At 46.2% G+C, this 7,020-nt stretch overlaps 1 non-coding gene across 1 annotated transcript; it reads left to right on the top strand.

Annotated features, from left to right (window-relative positions):
* The first annotated feature begins 1,499 nt into the window (after nt 1-1,499).
* TRNAI-UAU (transfer RNA isoleucine (anticodon UAU)) lies at nt 1,500-1,589 on the top strand. The gene is given in 2 exon segments: nt 1,500-1,537; nt 1,554-1,589. It is a non-coding gene; the product is annotated as a tRNA-Ile (tRNA).
* The last annotated feature ends 5,431 nt before the right edge of the window (nt 1,590-7,020 follow it).

Below are 7,020 nucleotides of genomic sequence, written 5' to 3'. Positions count from 1 at the left end.
ATATTGAATAGTGTTGGAGAGAGGCTGCATCCCTGACGTACACATTGATTTAATTAATATTTCTTCCGTTAGTTTGTATCCTAAATCTAACACAATTCTCGTCCTTTTGTACAGACTTTGGATAACTTGAATAAGATGTTTAGGGTATCCATTTTTTACCATTATATTCCATAACTGTTCTCTATCTACCCTATCAAAAGCCTTTTCATAGTCGACAAAAGCGACATAAGTATTCAAGTAAAATTTTCTTCTCTTCTCCAGTATCTGTTTGAGGCAAAATATATTATCTGTACAGGATCTGCCTTTCCTAAATCCACATTGTTCTTCCAATAAGAGATTGTGTGCAATGATTTTAAGTCTATTATTTATTATATTAGCATATATTTTATAGCCAACATTTCATCATCATCATCATCTGTTTACCCTCCAGGTTCGGTTTTTCCCTCGGACTTAGCGAGGGATCCCACCTCTACCGCCTCAAGGGCAGTGTCCTGGAGCTTCAGACTCTTGGTCGGAGGATACAACTGGGGAGTATGACCAGTACCTCGCCCAGGCGGCCTCACCTGCTATGCTGAACAGGGGCCTTGTGGAGGGATGGGAAGATTGGAAGGGATAGGCAAGGAAGAGGGAAAGAAGCGGCCGTGGCCTTAAGTTAGGAACAATCCCGGCATTCGCCTGGAGGAGAAGTGGGAAACCACGGAAAACCACTTCCAGGATGGCTGAGGTGGGAATCGAACCCACCTCTACTCAGTTGACCTCCCGAGGCTGAGTGGACCCCGTTCCAGCCCTCGTACCACTTTCAAATTTCGTGGCAGATCCGGGAATCGAACCCGGGCCTCCGGGGGTGACAGCTAATCACGCTAACCACTACACCACAGAGGCGGACCATAGCCAACATTTAATAAACTTATTCCTCGATAGTTACTGCAAAAACTTCGATTTCCTTTCTTGAAAAGTGATATTATTTTAGCTTTTCTCCATTCTTCGGGTATATTTCTTCTTTTCCAACAAAGATTAATTAAATGTAACATTCTAAATTTAAGAATGATCCCACCATATTTGAACAACTCCATATTTATGTTGTCTAACCCTGGTGCTTTTCTATTTTTGAAAGATTTCAGAACAGGATGACTGAGATGGAAATCGAACCCACCTCTACTCAGTTGACCTACCGAGGCTGCGTGGACCCCGTTCCAGCCCTCGTACCACTTTTCAAATTTTGGCCGAACCGGGAATCGAACCCGGGCCTCTGGGGGTGGCATCTAATCACGGTAACCACTACACCACAGAGGCGGACACTTTTTCATATACAAGTCAAATTTCGAGATCCCTGATACAAGTATTATGTCATAGGAGCCAGCACCAGCAGACGATAGCTGTAGGTAGTTATAACCGCGAGCCGCTGGATGACGTTAGTGGTGCTGACTTGTGAAAAGCTGCGGTATGCATTTTCGAGGGAGTTCGGCTATTATGTTTGTGGTAACAAGCACCAAACGGATTCCCCAGTGGCGCAATTGGTTAGCGCACGGTACTTATAAGACAGTAGCCGAGAGATGCCGGGGTTGTGAGTTCGAGCCTCACCTGGGGAATATTTTAAAAATGTAAACTCTTCCCCTTGCGAAAAGCTGATGATCATAAATATGTCTTTCAAAACTCAGATATTAATAACGAACCATTTATTGGCATAATTTGCATTATTTCCACGGCCGCTTCCTTCTCTCTTCCTCGCCCATCCCTTCCAATCTTCCCATCCCCCACAAGGCCCCTGTTCAGCTTAGGAGGTGAGGCCACCTGGGCGAAGCACTGGTCGTTCTCCCCAATTGTATCCCCCGAACTGATGTCTGACGCTATGCTATGGGATTATTAGTCGTGAGATAAAGATAAGGCATGAAAGTGCCATTTTAGGCCAACTGTTAGACCAAGGCCACTTACACTCACATGTGATACCGGTACTGTCTGCAGTTTTCAAGTACATACATTCAAAAATAACTTAGCTTACTGTACATATGTTATTTCTTGTTTAAAACAAACCCTGTTTCTTACCTAACTTTGTTATGTATTCTCTTTTCTTGTTAGTGGCTTTACGTCGCAGCGACGCAGATAGGTCTTATGGCGACGATGTGATAGGAAAGGGCTAGGAATTGGAAGGAAGCGGCCGTGGTCCTATTTAAGGCACAGCCTCAGCATTTGCGTGCTTTGAAAATGGGAAGCCACGGAAAAACATCTTCAGGGCTGCCGACAGTGCGGTTCGAACCCACTATCTCCCGAATGCCAGCTCACAGCTGCGCGCCCCTAAGCGCACGGCCAACTCGCCCGGTCTGTATTTTTTCGAAGGCACTGCAGCACCACGAAAACGAAGTAGAAATTTGCGAATGCTTCTGTCAAATGATTTCTTCTTTATGAGAAGTGTTTGAACTAGAAATATCCAGTGTCCAGTATTATACGTGTTTGCCAACACAAATAACGTTTAACGACAAGTGTAGGAATCTAACACTAACGTGTACTCAATAAGAACTCTCCTCGTAAACTAAACGTTTATTCCGTACGCTAACCGCTAGCCATGCTCGCTGTGTTGCCTGACCGCGCACTCTATCCCAGTTCACCCGCACGGCAATACCGACTCCTGTATCATCCCTAGAAGCTGGGGTAGAGCATTCTGACACACCCAGGGCATGTTTTATTGGTATAGGGTAATGCTGTAATATTAAGAGGGGAGCAAAACATGTAAAAGCCAGATGATGATGATGCTTGTTGTTTACAGGACCTAACGTCTGGTCATCGGCCCTGGCCAAAAGTGAAATTTTACATATGCGTTGAGAGATTTCGAAACGAATTCCTGTAACACTTCCACCCATGTAACCAAAGGAACTCGATTATCCGTGCCAGGGGTCATCCGGTTAAGCAAAACTCCGGATAATCGAATTCAAAATTTCATGAACAATGTTATGAAGCCTCAAAGCTTGAAATCTAGCACGGTTTGAAGAAATTGCTCATTTTTCTTTGCTGGATAGTCTTAATTGTCCGCCTCTGGTGTAGTGGTTAGTGTGATTAGCTGCCACCCCCGGAGGCCCGGGTTCGATTTCCGGCTCTGCCACGAAATTTGAAAAGTGTTACGAGGGCTGGAACGGGGTCCACTCAGCCTCGGGAGGTGAACTGAGTAGTGGGGGAGGGGTTCGATTCCCTCCTCAACCATCCACGAAGTGGTTTTACGTGGTTTCCCACTTCTCCAGGCAAATGCCGTGATGGTACCTAACTTATGGCCACGGCCGCATCTTTCCCTCTTCCTTGTCTATCCCTTCCAAACTTCCCATCCCCCACAAGGCCCTTGTTTATCATAGCAGGTGAGGCAGCCTGGGCGAGTAACTGGTCATCCCCCCAGTTGTATCCCCAGACCCAGAGTCTGAAGCTCCAGGACACTGCCCTTGAGGCGGTACAGATGGGATCCCTCGCTGAGTACTAGGGAAAAACCGACCCTGGAGGGTAACCAGATAATGAGAAGAAGGAGTAGAAGATGCCGAAGAAGAAGAAGAAGAAGAATAAGAAGAATAAGAAGAATAAGAAGAAGGAATGAACACCTTTTGAACAGACACTCTCCTGCGGTGAGGCTCTCCATCATAGTGTCAGATATTTCATAAAAGGTATATTGTGAAAGTTATTTGACAAATTTCTTTGGTAGTGTAACACCTTTCCTTAAGCTGCCAGTGCCTGTGAAGAATAGTGTGAAGGTGTCGCTGCTATGATCGGGTTGGTCGGAGGAAGCATAGGAATAGGCTTGGCAGCTCTCTTTCTTAAACTGTTTACCCTCCAGGGTAGGTTTTTCCCTCGGACTTAGCGAGGGATCCCACCTCTGCCTCCTGGAGCGTGAGGCTTGGGTGAGGATGATACAACTGGGAGGAGGGCCATTACCTCGCCCAGGCGGCCTCACCTGCTATACTGAACAGAAGCCATGTGCGGTGATTGGAAGGGAAGGAAGCGGCAGCGGACTTAAGTTAGGTACCATTCCGGCATTTGCCTGGAGGAGAAGTGGGAAACCACGGAAAAGCACTTCGCGGATGGCTAAGGTGAGAATCGAACCCATCTCTACTCAGTTGGCCTCCTGAGGCTGTGAGGACGCCGTTCCAGCCCTCATACCACTTTTCAAATTTCGTGGCAGAGCGAGGAATCGAACCCGGGCCTCCGGGGTTGATAGCTAATCACACTAACCACTACACCACGGAGGCGGGTCTTGGCACCTAATATGTAAAATCATATCGTCGTTATTGATTAGATAACGTCGTATGTGACAAAAACCTAACTAGAACTTAAAAGCTCTTCAGTCTGTCGAACACACAAAATGAAATCGCTTTTAGTGCCGGGAGTGTCCCAGGGCGTGTTCGGCTCGCCGTTTACAGGTCTTTTGATTTGACTCCTGTAGGCGACCTGCGCGTCGTGATGAGGATGGAATGATGATGAAGAGGACACATACACCCAGCCAAATTATCCAATGGTGGTTAAAATTCCCGACCCTGCTGGAAATCGAACCCGTGGCCCCTATGACCAAAGGCCAGTACGCTAACCATTTAGCCATGGAGCCGGACACACAAGTTAAATAAAAATATTACACTCTAACATAGATATTGACGCATTCTATCAAAATACAGTAGAGTCTCGTTAATCCGAACTAATTGGGACCGGAGTCTGTTCGGATTACGAAATTTTCGGATTAACCGGACAATATTTTCTAATAATAATGTTATTGCTTTTACGTCCCGCTAACTACTTTTACGGTTTCCGGAGACGCCTAGGTGCCGGGATTTTCTCCCGCAGGAGTTCTTTTATGTGCCAGTAAATCTACTTACACGAGGCTGACGTATTTGAGCACCTTCAGATACCACCGGACTGAGCCAGGATCGAACCTGCCAAGTTGGGGTCAGAAGGCCAGCGCCTCAACCGTCTGAGGAAAATAGTTTCTACAATACAGTACAGTACATACTGTAATTTGAAATGTCCATTCTTTAGCAGTTACATTAACAAAATACAAAATTACAGTAGGGTATTTAAAAACCCGTAGACGAGGAAACGACAGTGAAAATGACATTAGCGAGTGGATGGAAGCTGACTGTCATCAATTACAAACAGACCAAGGAATTGTAGCTATGGTGGAGAAAGAATCTGGAGTTGATGAGCAACAGAGTGACGACGAAGAAGACCACAATGGACAACTAGTGTCACATTCAGATGCCGCGGCCGCCTTAGAACTTGTCGCACGCTACGTCGAGCAACACTCCGCTGCTACGTCCAATGATGTGATGTTTATGAGACGCTGGTTTAACACTGCATCATCGAGTAGGTTCCAATCACTACGGCAAAAGAAACCAACAGACTTTGTAAAGATAAACGGTGATTGATGGTTTATGATGTGTAATTATGTTTACATTAAGTTATTCTAGTAAAATATGACTAGTAAAATGCAAGGAGTCCGCCTCTGTGGTGTAGTGGTTAGCGTGATTAGCTGCCACCCCCGGAGGCCCGGGTTCGATTCCCGGCTCTGCCACGAAATTTGAAAAGTGGTATGAGGGCTGGAACGGGGTCCACTCAGCCTCGGGAGGTCAACTGAGTAGAGGTGGGTTCGATTCCCACCTCAGCCATCCTGGAAGTGGTTTTCCGTGGTTTCCCACTTCTCCTCCAGGCGAATGCCGGGATGGTACCTCACATAAGGCCACGGCCGCTTCCTTCCCTCATCCTTGCCGATCCCTTCCAATCTTCCCATCCCTCCACAAGGCCCCTGTTCAGCATAGCAGGTGAGGCCGCCTGGGCGAGGTACTGGTCATTCTCCCCAGTTGTATCCCCGACCAAGAGTCTGAAGCTCCAGGACACTGCCCTTGAGGCGGTAGAGGTGGGATCCCTCGCTGTGTCCGAGGGAAAAGCCGACCCTGGAGGGTAAACAGATGATGATGATGATGATGAAAATGCAAGGAAATCTTCATTCTATAATATGTTCTTTCATTTCAATAAGGAGATTTAAAAAATTGAATACTTCAGTTCGGATTAACCGGACTTTCGGATTAACGGGGTTCGGATTAACGGGACTCCACTGTATATAGCACAAATTGTAATTATTGTTTAAAGATCAGTGGTAGAGTGTCGGCCTCCGGATCAAACCCGGCAGAGGTAGTCGCATTATTGAAGGGCGGATTAAAATCCATTGGAAACTCCATGTCGTACGATATCGGCATGTAAAAGATCTCTGCTGACACATTTGGTGTTTACCCGATAAAATCCATTAAATCCATTAAATCTTAGCCATAGTTTTATAAATATTTTCCGGGCCAGTTTTATTTTGCTCTGTGCGTGATGAGCATGCGGGAGACATGTGACAGCAACTGATTGGTGCATCGAAATGACGATTTTCAGCATTTCCTATGATGGGTAGTTTGCCTATTCAGTAACAAGGGTCTCTTCCGCGTCAGTTTTATAAATATTTTCCGGGCCATTTTTTTTTTTTTTTGGCTACCCGGTATAAGTTTGCCCACCCTTTGCCCGATCAACTTCTAAAGCCTAGAGCTGTCGCTTAAGGAAAACAGCACTGAAAATCTCATTCAAATAACTATCCACAACCAGTCTTCATCGCTCCTAAGCTTTTCTACAGGCTTCGCTAGTTGCTTTACGTCGCACCGACACAGATAGGTCTTATGGCGACGATGGGACGGGAAAGGCCTAGGAGTGGGAAGGGAGCAGCCGTGGCCTTAATTAAGGCACAGCCCCAGCATTTACGTGGTGTGAAAATGGGAAACCACGGAAAACCATATTCAGGGCTGCCGAGAGTGGGGTTCGAATCTACTATCTCCCGAATACGGGATACTGGCCGCACTTAAGCGACTGCAGGTATCGAGCTCGGTTTTCCATAATTGAAGGATACTCATCTCTGTTCAGTGCTTATTTACCTTCCGAAAACTGTGTCAAATACGTATCAGTGGGTTCAAAATCCTTTCACTAATGGTGCTAATTCAGTAGGTACTAAGGAAGAGGACGAGGTGATAG

This window comes from Anabrus simplex, chromosome 2, assembly GCF_040414725.1.
Source record: "Anabrus simplex isolate iqAnaSimp1 chromosome 2, ASM4041472v1, whole genome shotgun sequence".
In the NCBI taxonomy this organism is placed as follows: Eukaryota; Metazoa; Arthropoda; class Insecta; order Orthoptera; family Tettigoniidae; genus Anabrus; species Anabrus simplex.
The sequence above is the reverse complement of the archived record's forward strand: the minus strand, read 5'-3'. Positions and strand labels throughout refer to the sequence as shown.